The following is an 18,441-nucleotide window of genomic DNA, read 5'->3' as shown; positions in this document are numbered from 1 at the left end:
GATCCAATTCTCTCGAATGAGGAGAAGGAGGAAAAAATGTCTCCATATTCTCCATTCTGTGAGGCCACAGAAATCAGTCTGCACTCAGATGTCATCCGAGTGCAGTCTGATGTTTCCCATGCACTCATTGACTTGCATGTCTGAGGGCAAACTGAATATCGAATCAAACTGCATGCAGTGGTATTGTCCTTGGACCCTCTATGTTCGAGGAAAAAAATCAGACGTGCACTGCCCCATAGTCTAATATTGGACTGAGTGCGATCCGATGTTTTGTCAGATAGCACTCGGACAGCAATTATGCTTGTCCACACCTTCCCTATCTTTTACTAATGCACATCCATTTTCTGCTAAACCATTTTTTTCTGCTAAACCAATTTTTTTGGGTGCAATGCAAAAAGGGTCTAAAACACATAATAAATTTGGTGGAAGGCATTGCACAGATTCATGAAACTCTCTAAAATGAATATTTTTTTTTCTCATATCAACCAATAACAGCACAGAATTATTTTTTTATAGTGCTCTTGAGAAATAAAATCTGTCCTGTGATTGGCTGTGGGCAATAAAAACTTTTTCTATTCGACAGTCTCATAAATCTGCCCCATTGTGCCTGATTTATGGGGCTTTAATAATGTCTAATATAGGCTGTGACTAAAATGTATGAGTTTGTAAACTTCCTTTTTCAAGCAAATGAAATGTTCGGCAAGTACATAACATCTGTCAGAGGTACTAGAACTTCCCGTTAAAGTGCAAAGCTATGAACATGCAATGCTGTTGTTAAAACTTTTTGAGGAAGTATTCATAGTTCTTTCAACCATTGCATCTCATTGTACAGTAGACTGTGTAGAAGTCTCTTTGAGGCATTTGAAATTCTGGTTTGGACTCTACTACAGCTCAGTGGAGCCTCGGTTATGGTAAGTCAGCTTCAACTATACATATATATTTATATTGTTTATATTGTGTTTTGTATAAACTATGATTAATATACTATATAAAAGTAAAAGGTAATAGGAAATTACATTTCCATGCTAACCCCTCATACAACAGTGACTATTATAATTAATGCTATGAATAATTATCTGTTATATGAAATCTTAAAAATGTATAATTGTCTTTTAAAAGAGACATGAAAGCTCTTCATATACTGTTGTTTCTTATAAGTAATGGACTTTTTTTTAAGTAATAAGTAATAGCATTTTTTTCTCCAGTATTTTGATTGTTTATCAATAACAACTTCAACCAGCCATGCAAAAAAACAAGCCCTCCCCAGGTCCATTGCTGAAACAATTAAAAAGTTATGGGTCTCAGAAAATGGAGCCAAAATACATTGCCCCCGATTCATCATTGCTTTTTCTCCAGTTTTCTGGAGTAATTTGTTCCTTTTTAAAGGATTTAATATGTGTACTTACTTTTTGTGCCACTTTTTACATTGCCTTTCGTTATTTTTATTGTTCCTTGACAACTTTGCTTATTCAGAAGTTTTAAACAGATTCATAAAATGCAATTTATACCAAATGTCCCATTTCTTTGGCGCATCCCACTCCAGAATTCCCACTGGAGTAAGGTTTCTGGAGGAGTTTATAACTTAGTGCATTTTTACATTTTTTTAAAGAATTTATGAATTTTAGTGCTTAAAAGAATTAAAACCTGGTTGAAGATACAAATAAAGGACATTTTTGATTTTGGGGCAAATTCATGTCCCATGTGAGCTATTTTGGAAAAAAAAACATCAGCAAATACAGTCCAAAAGACAAAAAAAAAGAAAAAAGTGTCTTCAATAAATCACTAATGATAATTTCGGTACATTTTTTACATATTTTATATTTAAAAATTCTGAACTACTATAAAAACTATTCAAGTTTGATATAACCATTTGTCCATTTTTATCATACTATGATTGCCATAAAAGCAAATCACAAAAAACAATCGCAGATCGGCATCTTTTTCACCATCCATTTCAACCTAATTAAATTATTTTTTCTCATCTTTCAGCACATTGTATGGTAAAATGAACGGTGAAAATGTAAACTACAACTCATCTCACAAAAAACAAGCGAGATGAGTTGCAGTACATCTATATACATAGATATATATATACACATCTATATACATCATACATCTATATTTATAGAAGAATATATAGCTAGAAACACAGCAAGGGCTATAAATAAGCACGCAATAAAAAAGGAATAACGATTGTGCTACACTATGTACAAGTGTCTATTCATCACTGTCGATCCAAGCCAGCTGTGTTCTGCTCATACAAATTAAGAGTATGCATAATGGAAAGAACTGTTAGTGCAGGACAGGAACATTAGAGCAATGCTAAGGCTGGGGTCACATGGCCGTCGATTCTCTCATGTGATAGAATCAGGCCGATTATGCTAAAGTCACTCGGATGTCACTCAAATGAAAGAATCGTATCACAGGTGGGGAGAAGATGGAGAACTTAATTTCTCCATTCTCTGTGTCCGCAGTAATCAGACTGCACTCAGATAACATCACACGCGCCCATAGGGTGCGTGTGATCCAATTGCAGATCTACACTGCCCCATAGTATAACATTGGGCCAAGTGCTATACGATAAAACATACGATAAAACATCAGATAGCACTTGGCCGTGTTATACGGCAGTGTGAGCGAGCCCTTATGTATCCAATTGTAATAGAAAAGGTGTGATAGAATACTGGCTTTATCAGAGGTTAATGATGCTAGGAATTCTATGGAGATCCTTCTGGGATGTTTTGTGTCGCAGTTTTAATTTTTGAAAGTAAACATGCAAAATACAGATTGATTGCTTGTCCAAGCACCTGCATGTGCTCATGTGAAAAAGTTTTAGATTAGGCAGCCAACCATTTGTCTTAGTTTCATTTAAATTTGGCATATCCATGACTGGGATAACTAATGGCATGGTTTAATTTAGGAAATCAGGTTTAGATAAAATTTGTGTTGTATAATTGTATAATTTAGATAAAATTTGTGTTGTATAATTGAGTGGTCTTCTCACAGAGGTGGTCTTATGGAGATGTTTCACTTTATAACATCCCCTGGAGTATAAAAAAAATTAATTTTACTAATTTAGGCAGATACTTTTTCACTGTCCTGTATTCTTCATATCTGCTCATATGTATGTGGTGGGCATTAAAACGATCATTCACTGCCAGCCACAACTTTATACTCATAATACTCTTCTGCCTTGGGTGGTGTGTGATGTGACGTGTGTGATGTGATGTGATGTGATGTGATGTGTGTGTGTGTGTGTTTGAGATGCCATTAATGTGTGATTGATTACTAGTGTGGGAAAATGTGCAATGAAGATACAAAGCCGGTGATAAATACTATGATCAGAGAGCTTTTACAATATGCAGATAGAGAACACATCATATGATAACCGAATAATCAATTTTTCAAACCTTCATTCTTATTTAAGATCAATCAAATAAAAATGTCAGGAAAGGTACAGACATACAAAGATGCTGCTACTGCTTCTATCTCACCCCAGTATTTTCCTCTATAATGTCCTGCTGCTTCAACCTGTGTATTTTAAATTCACCATATGATTCTAAAAGATATGAGCCTTTTTATTTAGTGCTAATTTTGGTGGTCTTTATCCAGGGATCTTTGCTCACAGGGTAATTTTGCAGAGCAGCCAAAACATATGCCTCCATAGAATTCTGTGAGCTTTGCCCCCTTGGTAAAGAGCATAGAAATTAATACTAAATAAAAAGGTCCATATCTCTTGTGGATATGGACCATATCCATATCGTGGACTTAAAAAACAAAAAAAAAGAAAAAAGAAAAAAACTGAATTCTGGGGAGGAGCAGGAATAAAATTAGATACAAAATTGGCCACGTTTGAGCTGACAAGCCCTATTTAACTGGAATTTTCCTTCAGCAGACAGGGCATGTGATTTGCAGTGTTAAAGGGGATTCCCGTTTTGATAAAAAAATGGCTAAAAATAAAAAAAATTATTCTTACCCATGTTGCTTATGACCTACAAACCATAAACTGCATTAAAAAAAAAAAAAAAAATTCCATGTAGTCCCTTTCAACCTCTGCTTGTTACATCCTAATCCAACGCTGACAGGGCATTTTACTATTTTAGCAGGCTGCTTTCATTATCCACCCCATCCCCCTTCCAACCATCTTCATTCATTGAATGTTATTTTCTTGTTTCTAATCTTTTTCTCTTGTCTACAGGGGTATATTAAGGGTAGCCAGGGAATCACAGGCAATTTAGTGTATGTGGACTCCCAGCACCAGATGTATCATTTCACACGTCACATTATGTTTTGAGAGGTCATGTGATGAAAACATAGGCGCTCTGGTGCACATTTGTAAATATAAGGGGATAGAAGGAGCAGTGAGCTGCACACGCTGAATCAAATATGTTTGTTATGTGCAATACTATACATAATCATAGAGAACCTTGTGCAATAAGGGACGGTATGTTATTAGGAATGGCACTATACACAACAAAAGAGGACACTATGTAATAAGGTATGGCCCTATATATATCAAGAGAGGACTCTATAAAATAAGGGACAGTGCTATACATAACAAGAGGGGATGCTGTATACTAAGGGACAGCACTAGGGTTGGGTGAATCAATTAGCAGTACTCCAGTTCATCGGCCAGGTCAGTAGTCTCTGGCTGCAGGATAGGGGCAATCGTAAATTTCCTAACTTCCAAGATCCCCAGCACAGCTTTTGATTAGACAGGCTAGCGTGCAGCGTGACACACAAATTACATTGCCCCAGCCCGCCTAATCAAAAGATGTTTAAATCCATCTGCCCAAATCTAGACAGAGCTGTATGAAACAAGAAGAGACGCTATGTAATAAGGGACAAAGCTATATATATAAAAAGAGGACACCTTATACTAAGGGACAGCATTCAACACAATAATGCCGGGGTCCCACTAGCGTATGACATCCGATGCAAGAGCATCGGATGCGAGATGCTAATGACATTCGGCTTCTGTGTTGCTGCGGGCGGGAGCTGAATGTCAGTGCTCTGTGCTGCGATCCTCTTGCACAGAGAGGATCACAGCACAGCTGCACAGGGGATGGAGAAATCAATTTCTCTCTGTTGCTAGCATCGGCGGGAATCGCACTGCACTTGGGTGATATCCGAGTGCAGTGCGATGTTTCACACGCACCCATAGGCTTATATGGGTGCGTGCGATCCGAATGAATGCAGCATGCAATCGCAGCATGCTGCGATTTTTTTCCAGCCTGATCGCAATCTGATCGGAGCTGGAAAAAAACGCCACTGAGCACAGAATCATAGGATTAAATTGGTCCGAATGCAATCCGATTTTTTATAAAATTGCATTCGCACGATTTAATCGCAAGTGAGAGCGAGCCCTAAGGTTCCCTTCACACATCTGTATAAAACCAGGACCAGAAAAAACAGTACAAGTTTCATCAGTATTTTGGATCAATATGCCATAAGTGTGTCATATGTGTGTCATCCATGTTTTTAAAGTATGGATAAAAAAAGAATGAACTTACAAAGCTTCTCCTATACTTTACAATGTTAATCACGTACAGCACATGGATGCCATCCATGTGCTGTATGTGTTTTTCAGAAACCCATAGATGTGTAGTGGCCTTTGTCATCTGTCATTCGTGCTGCCATAAAAAAATGGACATGTGAAGATCACTATAGTTTATAATGGATATGTGTATTATCCGTGAAAAAAACTGATGTGAAGGGACCTAAGGCAGTTTATTTTTACTACTGTTATTCATCTTATTAGAGCCATTTTCTTTGCTCCAATATTTACTGCCATGACTGTTTTCTTCCTTTTGCATGTTGATGGGTCTGCTACACATCACTTGTCTTGTTTACTATGCCTGATGAAGATACCTGAGTAGTCTCGAAAGCTTGCAATTTGTTACCATCTTTTCAGTTAGCCATTAAAAGGTATCAACCACTGAGGACTCTCAAATTTTAATATTTTCCTATATACAGTCCTGCTCATCGTTATTGGCATCCATGAAATACATAATGTGGAATATCTCCTGAAAAAAATGAATCAAGTGAAACAGTTTTTTTGTATAGAGCCCTCGTGTTTAATAGAAAAGAGGAAATGATAAACAATAATTTAAAACCAATAACAATGGGAGGAAAAAATAGAAAAACCTAAATCTTACTATGTCACTGGTATTGGTACCCTTTACATTAATTTTGTATGGAAACACATTTTGACTCACCAGGGGTAAATCACATAAGAGATTCTCCTGTGATTAATTGTCGGTGCCCATGTGACATGAATTAGCAAACACAAGACTTCCAAAGGGTATAAGGCCATCTCCAAAGACCTTGGTATCTTAGTTTAAACAGTGCACAATTTTTTTAAGAAGTTTGACAAGCATGGAACCTTCAAGAACCTCCCTGGATATAGGGGAAAAAGGAAAATTGCCAAGAGATGTCTTCAAAGGTTGGTGCTAATGGTGGAAAAAACACCACGTCAAAAATCCAAACACCCGAAGGCCAACCTTAAACAGTTTTGGGTCATGGTTTCAACAAGTACCATATACCGCACACTAAACCAAGCAAAGCTTTATGGGCAAAGGCCAAGGTAGAAACCATTGCTGAAGATAAGACATAAAAAGTAACAACTGATTTTTGCCGAAGAGTACTTTGACAAACCACAATCCTTCTGGGAAAATGTTCTGTGGACAGATAAAACAAAAATAGAGCTTTTTGGCAATGTAAAGCAACAGTTTGTTTATAGACGGCGCAATGAAGCTTATAAGGAAAAGAACACCTTACCTACAGTTAAGCTTGGTGGAGGATCCATATTGCTGTGGGGTTTGTTTTGCTGCATCTAGTACTGGAGGCCTTGACTGTATCTCAGGAATAATGAAATCAGAGAATTATTGTAGCATCGGCGTCTCTGCCTCTTGCTAGGCAGAGACGCTGTTCCTCTCACCTTCCTGTTCAGCGCATGGCATCCTCCAGCGCTCCTTCCCTCGCTGCTGCCGGCGTGCGCTCCTTCCCGGGTACTGTGCTTAGGGCGCGCTCCCCCTCTCTTAAAGGGACCGCGCACGCCGTCCTAAGGAGTCCCCGGCCAATAGCCGGAGGACTTCCCATATATAAGGCACCTTCTCCAAAATGGAGGTGCCCGAGCAAAGTTGTTGCAAAGCATACTCACCTCTGCTTCAGCCCTCAGGTCCCGTTGCCAGCCTGACTACCAGTCCTGTCTGCCTGCTTGTCTTCTCTTCTGCCCGACAGTCTGTCTCCTGCATCCGCCAGTCTGTCCATGGGCAAGTCCACCTGCGGACCAGGAAGCACCTGCCAGTTACCTACCTGCTACCTGCCATACCTGCTAGCCCGCTCACCTGGGAGCGCTCACCTGCTACCCGCCTGCTAGCCTACCTGGAGGCTCCGCCGTCACTTGCCGTGACCACCTGCCTGCCAGCCAAGAGACTCTTACCCGCTGAGCCGTCACTTGCCGTGACCGCCTGCCTGCCAGCCAAGAGACTCTTACCCGCTCAGCCGTCACTTGCCGTGACCGCCTGCCTGCCAGCCAAGAGACTCTTACCCGCTCAGCCGTCACTTGCCGTGACCGCCTGCCTGCCAGCCAAGAGACTCTTACCCGCTCAGCCATCACTTGCCGTGACCACCTGCCTGCCAGCCAAGAGACTCTTACCTGCTCTTCCGTCACTTCCCGTGACCACTCGCCTACTCACCCAGAGACTGCTACCTACCTGTTGTGTCCACCCGCTACTCCGGTCAGTCCCAGCTACCTGACCCGTGGTAGCCACCTGCTCTATTACAAGGTCATCCCCAGTATAACACCTGCCCCTCAGGGTCCCTCCTTGTTCCAAGGCACAGAGGTTCCACCACCCGGCCCCGTTACAATTATCAAGAGATTTTAGAGCGAAATGTCATATCCAGTGTAAGAAAACTTGATTTGAGTCAAAGACCATTAGTCTTTCAGCAAGACAATGACCCAAAGCACACATCCAAAAGTACACAGGAATGGTTGAAAAAGAAAAAATGGACTGTTTTAAAAAGGCCAGCAATGAGTCCTGACCTAAATTAGAAAAGGGTATAGCAGTTATTGTGTACGGTTCAACTTCCCAAAGTGGATCCAATTTTCCAGTCTGATGGTTGTTTCGGAGCCAGACTTGGTCACCAATTTGTAGGGGCTTGGCATGGGACCGTTGATTATAGTCTTCTTGTTGTCTTCTTCGTGCTTCTTCCATGCGAGAGTCAACAATTTCCTTGGCTTCCGCCTTGCGTCTGCGGTGTTCAATCACCCAGTTCGTTTGTGGAAAAGGATTAATGGTATCAGGTACTTGTACACCTAGAGCCAAGTCTGAAGGCAACTGGACTTGTCGGCAGAACATCAAATAAAATGGAGTATGACCAGTTGAGCAATGGGTGGTGTTATTGTAGATGTGGACAAGAGCTTTCAGAATCTCAGGCTACTCAGTTCCCTTGGTGGCAGAAGCAGTGCGCAGCATACCGATGATGACTTGGTTCACTGTTTCACATAGTCCGTTACCTTGAGGATGTTAAGCAGTGGTACGCAGTTTCTTGCAATCTCTGTACTTGCACTGCTCACGGAAAAGTTGAGATTCAAAGGCAGGTTCGCGATCAGTGAGGATGTTGTCTGGACATCCTTAGTGTAGGACGAAATCGGTATAGAAGACTTCAGCTGCAGTTTTGGCTGTAAGATCTTTGACAGGAGCAATACCGGCAAGCTTTGTGTAATGGTCCACCATTGTGAGGGCATATATATACATAGCCAGAACGAGTTGGGCCCAATTTCACATGATCAATAGCAACAATTTCTCCTGGTTTTTGTGATTTGATAGGGTGTAGGGGTGCTTTTTGATCTCTGCATCCATCTTTTGTGATGTTACATGCGGGACACTCTCGGCACCAACTTTCAATGTCTCCTCTCATACTGACCCAGTAGAACCTTCAGCGGATGGTAGCTTCAGTTTTCTGGACACCGAAATGGCCAGAGCGATCATGATAGGTTTCAAGGATGACCCGTGCATCTCTCTGGGGAATGAGTATGTTGTGAAGTCTGTCGTCTGGACAGGGTCCAAAGTGTTTTTCATTATGTGCCCTTTCGGGACAAATAGGTATTTTCTTTGTCTCCAGAGGCGGGTAGGTTCCACATCAGGATGAGCTTGTCGTAGCCAGGTTGGAACTCTTCCAGTAGTAAGGAAGTCATGGAGTTCTCCCAGGACTCTGCTCTCTTCTTGTAATTTCTTCCACAGGGAAGGTTCTTGAAGAGGTTCAGCAGGTGGCTTGGAATGAGAGTCTCCCTTTTCAGCAGAAGCAGTGATGGCACTCTGTTGGGTAAATCTTGAGTAGAAAGGAGGCATTTCTACCTCTTCCCAGATGTTATCTTGGAGTGATTCTTCTCCAACAGGCAGCCGGGACAACGCATCGGCATTGACATTTGATTTGCCACTGCGGTATTTGTGAATTTGTAGTTCGCTAGGCATGAAGCCCACCGTTGTTCCATGGCTCATAGCTGGGCAGTATCCAGGTGCGCTAGCGGATTATTGTCTGTGTAGACAGTAAAGGGCGTGGCAGCCAGGTAATCCTTGAATTTTTCTGTAACAGCCCAGATAAGTGCAAGCAGTTCAAGCTTGAAAGAACTATAGTTGCTGTCATTTTTCTCAATTCCTCTGAGGCTGTGGCTGGTGTAAGCAATCACACACTTCTTGTTGTCCTGGACCTAAAACAAAACAGCACCTAGCCCTTGGAGTCTAGCATCTGTATACAAAAGGAATGACTGAGTGCAATTAGGATAGGCCAGGATAGGTGGTTGGATAAGAAGGGCTTTCCGTGTTTGGAATGCTTGTTCTTGACGATTTGTCCAGTCTACTGGAAGCCTTCAGTTGTAGTTTTCCTTGTGACATCCCCGTAGCAACTCAGTAAGTGGTTCAGACACTTGAGCAAAGTGAGGAATAAAGCGACCGTAGTAGCCTGCAAATCCCAAAAAGCTTCGGACTTGTTTGATGGTAGTGGGCGTTCTCCAGTTTTGAACTGCAGCAATTTTATCAGGGTCAGGTTGTACCCCTTCCACGCTTACCACATGTCCAAGGTAGTTGACTCATGGTTTTAGCAAGAGGCATTTGGAGGGCTTGATTTTGAGGCCATGTTGACTTAGTACCTTGAAGACTTCTGACAGATGATGAATGTAGTCATCATATGTCCGGGAATAGACAATGACATCATCAAGGTAAAGGAGGACACTCTGGAAATTTTCGTGACCAAGACATCTCTCCATTAGCTGTTGCAACGTAAGGGGGTTATTAAAAAGCACAAAAGGCATAAAGTTAAATTTAAAAAGCCCCATTCATGTGGTTAAGGCTGTCTTCTCTCTGTTTTCTGTTGCCATGGGAACTTGCCAGTATCCACAGGTTAAGTCAAGAGTAGAGATGTAGGAGGCAGATCCCAGAGCAGTCAGGGACTCTTCAATTCGTGGCAAGGGGTAGGCATCCCTGTGTGTGATGTTGTTCAATTTGCGGTAATCCACGCAGAAACGGATGGAGCCATCTTTTTTTTTCACAAGGTCCAGCGGTGCAGCCCAAGGGCTTTGACTTTCACGTATGACATCAGCTTCTTTCATGTCTTGAAGCATTTTCTTGACAGGCTGGTAACTCGCAGGTGATATGGGACGATGTCGCTCCTTAACGGGAGGATGATCACCTGTGAGGATTCGATGCTGAATCAGAGTAGTCTTAACAAATCCAATGGGTGCTTGCTGAAAGCTTGATGATGACATTTGGCAATGTTCAGAACTCCATTGATTCTCTCTACTGGAGTAGTGGCAGCTCCCACATTCAGCTCAGTCCACCAGGGGTCTGAAGTAACCTTCTTACTGTCTTGGGCATCTTGGCTAGAATGTTGATTAGCTGTTATTTTACTTGAGATTATGTCTTCTGGGGAGAGTTGATACCACTGCGCTACTGGATGAAATTTGTGAAGGTTAACAGGTGCATCACTTAAGTTAATCAGTCGAACTGGCACGCTTCCGTTGGAGATAGTTACAATGCTGCGAGCAGCTTTCACTAATGGTTGTCCTTCTAGCAGGACTGGTTCGAGGAGAGCCTGATAATCTTGATTTTCAATACCTGGTCGGGCGCGGCACCATACCATGGTTTCTGAACTAGGCTGTAGAATCACCGGTCGTGTGTCTCGGATGCGGACAAGACAAATTTCACCCTTGCTATTTGCAAACTTCTGCTGGGCGACAAGCACACGGATGGCATGCTGAATGGTCCGCTGATGAGTAGATGTAGCTGTAGGGAGAGAGGCATGCAAGGCAGACAACAGTTACGGAAAACAATTTCTAAGAACATTCATGCCTAGAACCATTACAGCAAAACCCTCATCCTCTACATCAGTTACAATGACACCCTGTCTTTGGAGCTTAATGTCCTCAATTCGAATAGTGGGCTCCCAGTAACCCTGGTGAGGTATGGGTCGACCAATACTGGCTATAATGTTCATCCAGATATCTGGAGGGTTATTTAAGTCACTAAAGTCCCAATTTCCAAGATATGCCCGCTTCTGCAAAATAGTTACCTTTGAGCCGGTGTCGACGAGAGCTTCCAGAGGGACACAGTTTACCAGGACAGTTATGTGCGGGCAGGGCGAGATGAAGTGAGGCACCCACATGGATGTTCCCTCTAGACCTTTTCTTCTTCCTCCCGAGGGGCGGTCCTCAGCCTCTGGGATGGCCCGTTTAACTGATAGCACTGGGCCTCGGTGTGTCCATATCTGTGACAGTGCTGACAGAAAGGTCTCTTATGGCGAGCAGCTTTGCCTGGAGATAGACTTCTGTTGGAGGCTCAGGAGAAAGATTTCTGTCCTGGGCTTGCTCCCTGGAGTGCAAAGGTGAAATAATCAGATTTTTGATCTGCTCAGAGACTTCTTCGAATCCTCTGGCAATGTCATCTACACGGGCCTCAAAGGATGCCTTGGAGTCCACAGTAGGAGTCTGCGCAGCTTGTGTAGCTTGCATGGTACCTGGCGATGTCATCTGGAAAGATGGAGGGGCAACAGGAATAGACCTAGCTAGAGGAGCAAAGGTGACATAGTTTCCCTGTATATACTCATTGCCGAGGACACGGATGGCTAGGGTCTTGAAGTCTGCAAAGGTGAAGCTGGGATGTTATGCAGCAAGCAAGCTTCCACACTTTCACGGGGGTCAACCTGTAGAACAGCAGAGAAAGCCTCTTGGAAGGATAGAGCATAGTCCCGTAGAGTCTCACCTGGCTGTTGTCGTCTTGCAAAGAATCTCATCTTGACCTCAGAGATGGATGTAACCTCAAAGGCATCCTTTAGTTTCGCAAGGATTTGCTCAGGCATTTTCTTCTCTGTTGGGGGCCAGGATCGAACTTCCCTGGAAGCAGCACCCTCAACCTGACCCAGCAGGATCTGCACTTGCTGTTCTGGAGAGAGAGGGTAAAACAGAAAGAGAGCCAGTAACTTGTCACGGAAGTCCCTGAAGGTGTGCAACTCCCCCTTGTAGCATGGCAACCAGGGTGCCCCAGGATAGAATGGGACAGAGAACGGCATGTTGCACACGATGGGCACAGAAGGGCTGCTAGTACCAGCTTGGCTGTTGTCGCTGGGTTCACTCATGATGTAAATGCTCACAATCGGAGTCTCTGATACAGGTACACAGATGAATCCTGTTAGTGACGCCACAAATTGTGGTGGACCACTGGGGAGGTGCCAGATTTTGTAGAAGGGCCATCTGGAGTATCTAGTCTCACTAGCAGCAGATTATTATGTCACAGTAGCTGAAATTAGTTGCTGGACCCCTCAACATGTCCCTCGTGTCCACAACAATTGTCAAAACCGGGAGGTGGCACTTGTGGATGGTATGAGACCCCCCGGGGACTCTCCTGTAGCATTGATATCTGGGTGCAGGTTTTGGGAGTGCCCATGATGTTTGTGCAATCTCAAGCAGCCAGACACGCAGGTGAACTTGTAAACATAACACTTTTACTGACGGAGGTAATGGGGCACAGTTTCTCTTAAAGGCAAAGTTCACAGTATATTGTGCATATGAAAGTAATGGTTCTCTCCTCATGAGACAAGCATGGTTCTGGCCTCTCAGGGCGGCTGGAGGAGAGTTCTCTTCACTTGCTAGTACAGGAAATGTTATGCGCAGTCCAAGAAATATTACACTGATGGAGGGACCTTCACTGATTGGCTCTCCGTGGAAATACACTAAAGTGTGGATGTACTCACAGTTTAGTTTTTAGCCCACCGTTCCCTTTTTCAGGGGGTAGGTTTAAACAAAGTCGGTGGCATGGCAGCCACGTGGATTTGGTCCTGGTTAGAAGCAAACAGGATAACCAGAGTGCAGAAGAGCACATGTACAGCATTATCTCTCCTGACTGGAAGAGGTTTCACTCTCTTTGTGAGGGAGATTATGTGAGGAAAAATGTCCCCCCAGTGTGGGGTGGCATGGAACCTCTTCTGTGAGAAATAGTGTCTGTCCCCTATATCTTCCTTAGGCAGCTTGAACCGCCCACAACTGGTTTGCACCAGTGCTCAGTATGCTTGCCAGCCCTGAGCTGGGAGGCTCCTCCCAGCCGTTTCTATGGCAACTTGTTGTGAGGAAAATAATCACTTAAAGAAGTTGTCCACTACTTTATATGAACCCCCCAATGTATCCCCCCGGGGCTCAGAAGTGTTTTTGTAAATACCTTGCGCTATCGCTGGCCGCTCAGAGGCATCACGTGACCCGTCACTGATGTCACGTCAAGTGAGGCGTGAAATCAGTGACGCACTCCCCGTGGTGGACGCTGGGCTGTGGCGGGGTTACCCTGTGCTCCACCGCGCATTTTCCCAGTGAATGAGGAGAGGGAGATCTCGCGGTGGATGCCGGGTGTGACGTGCGGGGTAACCCTGCCCACAACCCAGCAGCCACCGGTGGAACACGAAAGAGGGACCCTCGGCTGCAGCCTGGATTTGTTGTGACGTCAGCGGATGTCAGAGCCGGCTGCAGCCGGGGGTCACGTGATGACTGTGAGCGGCCAGTTATAGCGGGGGTCATGTGATGACTGTGAGCGGCCAGTGATAGCGCCACACAAAAAAAAGGCATCACAAGGTATTTAGAGAAACTATTATGGGCCCTGGGGGAATACATTGGGGGATCATATAAAATAGTAGACAACCCCTTTAACGTTCATATGCACACATTAGCCAGTAGACGGCAGGAAAGTACAATTTACAATGCAATGTATTATATCCCCTAACTCACAGTGCCCACACTGAAACAAATCTACTGCCACATAACAACTGTCTCATTTAGCAGCAGTAGAACGGGTATCGGGATGCCACAAAATCATGTGACAAATGGCTATGTTAATTTAGTATTGTGCCATCTGAAAAGATAAGGATTACTACTAGAGATGAGCGGTGTTCGACTAGAACTGTTCGCCAATCTCAAATTCGAGCTGTTTTGGGCGGTGTTCGAGTTGTTCGACGAACCCGAACGATTTGCAAAAAATTCGGCTGTTCGAGGTTATGTTCGATAACTGTTCGTGCACCAAAAGCGTGTCCTGCATGTCTGGTGCTATTTAGAGCACCAATCATGCAGGGATTGTCTGCCACTCACTGTAATGCCACAGCCATGGTGGTTGTGGCATTACAGTGATTGCCCAAATCGATGGGAACAGTGCCAACAGTGAAACATGAAAAGCCGGCAATTCAGCAGCGGCATACACCGGTACCCGACAATTTAGAACCGAAAGAATAGAGCATCACACATAGATTAGATAGATATAAACATGTCAGCCACATATATACGAAGTACAGTGAAAGTGCTGCTTACAGTGAAAGTTCATTGGACATGAGCTCACCTCATGCACGTCACTGACAGCGTGGGAGAATTCTCCTGCACTCAGCACTTCAGCGTGAGAATTTTCCCACGCTGTCAGTGACGTGCATGAGGTGAGCCGAGTTCATTGGACATGACCTCGGCTCATCTGGATGCCGTCACAGCGAGACACTGAGGAGCGCAAGCATGCCTGCTCTTCTCAGTGTCTGCGGCATGACAGGCTGGATGGCAGCGTTCTGCTGCGGTCCAGCCTGTCATCTCTATGTAGCAGAGCTGAAGCTGTCGTGGGAACCATGGAAAGGTAAGGATGAGGTTGGTTTATTATTTTTCTTTTATTGCAGGAGATCGTTGGCTTCAGCTGGAATGGGCGTGATGGTAAGTATAGTTTAATTTAGAACAATAAAGAATTGTGTGTTTATTTCAATTAAAGGACTTTATTCTGGGTGTTGTGTTTTTTTTAAATACTTTACTAGAAATTCATGGCGGTCATGTCTAATACTGGCGTGACCCCATGAATTTTGGGCTTGGGGCCAGCTGATAATACCAAGCTGGCCCTAACCCCTTTATTACCCAGTGAGCCACCGCACCAGGGCCCTGGATGAGTTGGGTACAACGCCAGAAGATGGCGCTTCTATGAACGCGCCATTTTCCGGGGTGGCTGCGGACTGCAATTTGCAGCGGGGGGGGGGCCCAGAAAGCTTGGGCCTCCCTGCGCTGCAGATTCCAGCCCCCAGCTGCCTAGTTGTACCTGGCTGGACACAAAAATAGGGCGAAGCCCCACGTATTTTTTTTTTAATTATTTCATGAAATTCATGAAATAATTAAGAAAAAAAGGCCTTCCCTATATTGTTGTGTCCGGCCAGGTACAAATAGTCAGCTGGTGGTTGGGGGCAGCCCGTTCCTGCCTGCTGTACCTGGCTGGACACAAATATAGTGCGAAGCCCCACTTCAATTTTTTTTAATTATTTCATGAAATTCATGAAATAATTAAGAAAAAAAGGCCTTCCCTATATTGTTGTGTCCGGCCAGGTACAAATAGGCAGCTGGTGGTTGGGGGCAGCCCATTCCTGCCTGCTGTACCTGGCTGGACACAAATATAGTGCGAAGCCCCACTTCAATTTTTTTAAATTATTTCAGGAAATTCATGAAATAATTAAAAAAAAATTGACGTGGGGCTTCGCACTATACTTGTGTCCAGTCAGGTGCAGCAGGCAGGAACGGGCTGCCCCCAACCACCAGCTGCCTATTTGTACCTGGCCGGACACAACAATATAGGGAAGCCCTTTTTTTCTTAATTATTTCATGAAATAATTTAAAGAAAATTGACGTGGGGCTTCGCCCTGTTTTTGTGTCCAGACAGATACAACTATGCAGCTGGGGACTGGAATCCGCAGCGCAGGGAGGCCCAAGCTTTCTGGGCCACCCCCGCTGCAAATTGCAGTCCGTAGCCACCCCGGAAAATGGCGCGTTCATAGAAGCGCCATCTTCTGGCGCTGTACCCAACTCATCCAGGGCCCTGATGCGGTGGCTCACTGGGTAATAAAGGGGTTAGGGCCAGCTTGGCATTATCAGCTGGCCCTAAGCCCAAAATTCATGGGGTCACGCCAATATTAGACATGACCACCATGAATTTCTAGTAAAGTATTTAAAAAAAAACACAACACCCAGAAAAAAGTCCTTTAATTGAAATAAACACACAATTCTTTATTGTTCTAAATAAAACCATACTTACCGTCACGCCCATTCCAGCTGAAGCCAACGATCTCCTGAAATAAAAGAAAAATAATAAAGCAACATCATCCTTACCTTTCCATGGTTCCCATGACAGCTTCAGCTCTGCTACATCGAGATGACAGGCTGGACCGCAGCAGAACGCTGCCATCCAGCCTGTCATCCCGCAGACACTGAGAAGCGCAGGCTTGCTTGCGCTCCACAGTGTCTCTCTGTGAGGGCATCCAGATGAGCTGAGTTAATGTCCAATGAACTCGGCTCACCTCATGCACGTCACTGACAGCGTGGGAAAATTCTCCTGCACTCAGCGCTTCAGCGTGGGAGAATTCTCACACTGAAGCGCTGAGTGCAGGAGAATTCTCCCACGCTGTCAGTGACGTGCAGGAGGTGAGCTGAGTTCATTGGACATGAGCTCATCTTATGCACGTCACTGACAGCGTGGGAAAATTCTCCTGCACTCAGCGCTTCAGCGTGGGAGAATTCTCACGCTGAAGCGCTGAGTGCAGGAGAATGCTCCCACGCTGTCAGTGACGTGCAGGAGGTGAGCTGAGTTCATTGGACATGAGCTCACCTTATGCACGTCACTGACAGCGTGGGAGAATTCTCCTGCACTCAGCGCTTCAGCGTGAGAATTTTCCCACGCTGTCAGTGACGTGCATGAGGTGCGCCGAGTTCATTGGACATGAACTCGTCTCATCTTTATGCCGTCACAGCCAGACACTGCAGAGCGCAAACAAGCCTGCGCTTCTCAGTGTCTGCGGGATGACTGGCTGGATGGCAGCGTTCTGCTGCAGTCCAGCCTGTCATCTCGATGTAGCAGAGCTGAAGCTGTCGTGGGAACCATGGAAAGGTAAGGATGATGTTGCTTTATTATTTTTCTTTTATTGCAGGAGATCGATGGCTTCAGCTGGAATGGGCGTGATGGTAAGTATGGTTTAATTTAGAACAATAAAGGTTTGTGTCTTTATTTCAATTAAAGGACTTTATTCTGGGTGTTTGTGTTTTCTTTTAACTTTGACTATGGGGTTAGTAATGGGGGTGTCTTATAGACGCCTCTCCATTACTAACCTGGGCTTGATGTCAGCTGGCATTATAAGCTGACATCAACCCCAGCCCTATTACCCCCTGCCACCGCTACAGGGCAGCGTGGAAGAGCGAGGCTAAGTGCCAGAATTGGCGCATCCTATGAATGCGCCATTTCTGGGGCGGCTGACGGCTGGTGTTTCTAGCCTGGGAGGGGGCCAATATTCATGGCACCCTTCCTGGGTTATTAATATCAGCCCCCAGCTGTCTGCCTAGCCTTTGCTAGCTATTAAATTAGGGGGGACCCCACGTCATTTTTTTTGGGGGGTTCCCCATTTTAATAGCTAGTAAAGGCTATGTATTCAGCTGGGGGCTCATATTAGTAGCCTGGGAAGCTCCGTGGGTATTACCCCCTTCCCAGGCTTCAAACATCTGCCCCAGCTGTCTGCTTAACCTCCGCTAGAGACTAAAATTAAGGGGAACCCCACGCCAATTTTTTTTAATAATAAATCCTTTATTTTAATACTAAATGACAAGTACAGTAACCAACACTATCAATGTACTTCATATATATGTGACTGACATGTTTCTATCTATCTAATCTATGTGTGAAGCTCTATTCTGTCTGTTATAAATTGTCGGGTACAGATGCTGAATTGCCGGCCGGCTTTTTTAAAGAGACGGTGCATGAAAACACTATTATTTTTTTTAATAAATCCTTTACACTAAATGACAAGTACAGTAAGCAACATTGTCACTGTACTTCATATATATGTGACTGACATGTTTCTATCGATCTAATCTATGTGTGAAGCTCTATTCTGTCTGTTATAAATTGTCGG

At 44.2% G+C, this 18,441-nt stretch overlaps 1 protein-coding gene across 1 annotated transcript in view; it reads left to right on the top strand.

Annotated features, from left to right (window-relative positions):
- The first annotated feature begins 697 nt into the window (after positions 1–697).
- TLR8 (toll like receptor 8) overlaps positions 698–18,441 on the top strand; it is a 96,305-nt gene continuing 78,561 nt past the window's right edge. The window contains exon 1 of the mRNA XM_073664696.1: positions 698–911. The gene's annotated coding sequence lies outside the window, so the exon portion shown is untranslated. The remainder of the gene's footprint in view (positions 912–18,441) is intronic.

Source organism: Phyllobates terribilis, unplaced genomic scaffold, assembly GCF_046119375.1.
Source record: "Phyllobates terribilis strain yellow unplaced genomic scaffold, ASM4611937v1 Scaffold_2__4_contigs__length_985480577, whole genome shotgun sequence".
Lineage (NCBI taxonomy): Eukaryota > Metazoa > Chordata > Amphibia > Anura > Dendrobatidae > Phyllobates > Phyllobates terribilis.
The sequence above is the reverse complement of the archived record's forward strand: the minus strand, read 5'-3'. Positions and strand labels throughout refer to the sequence as shown.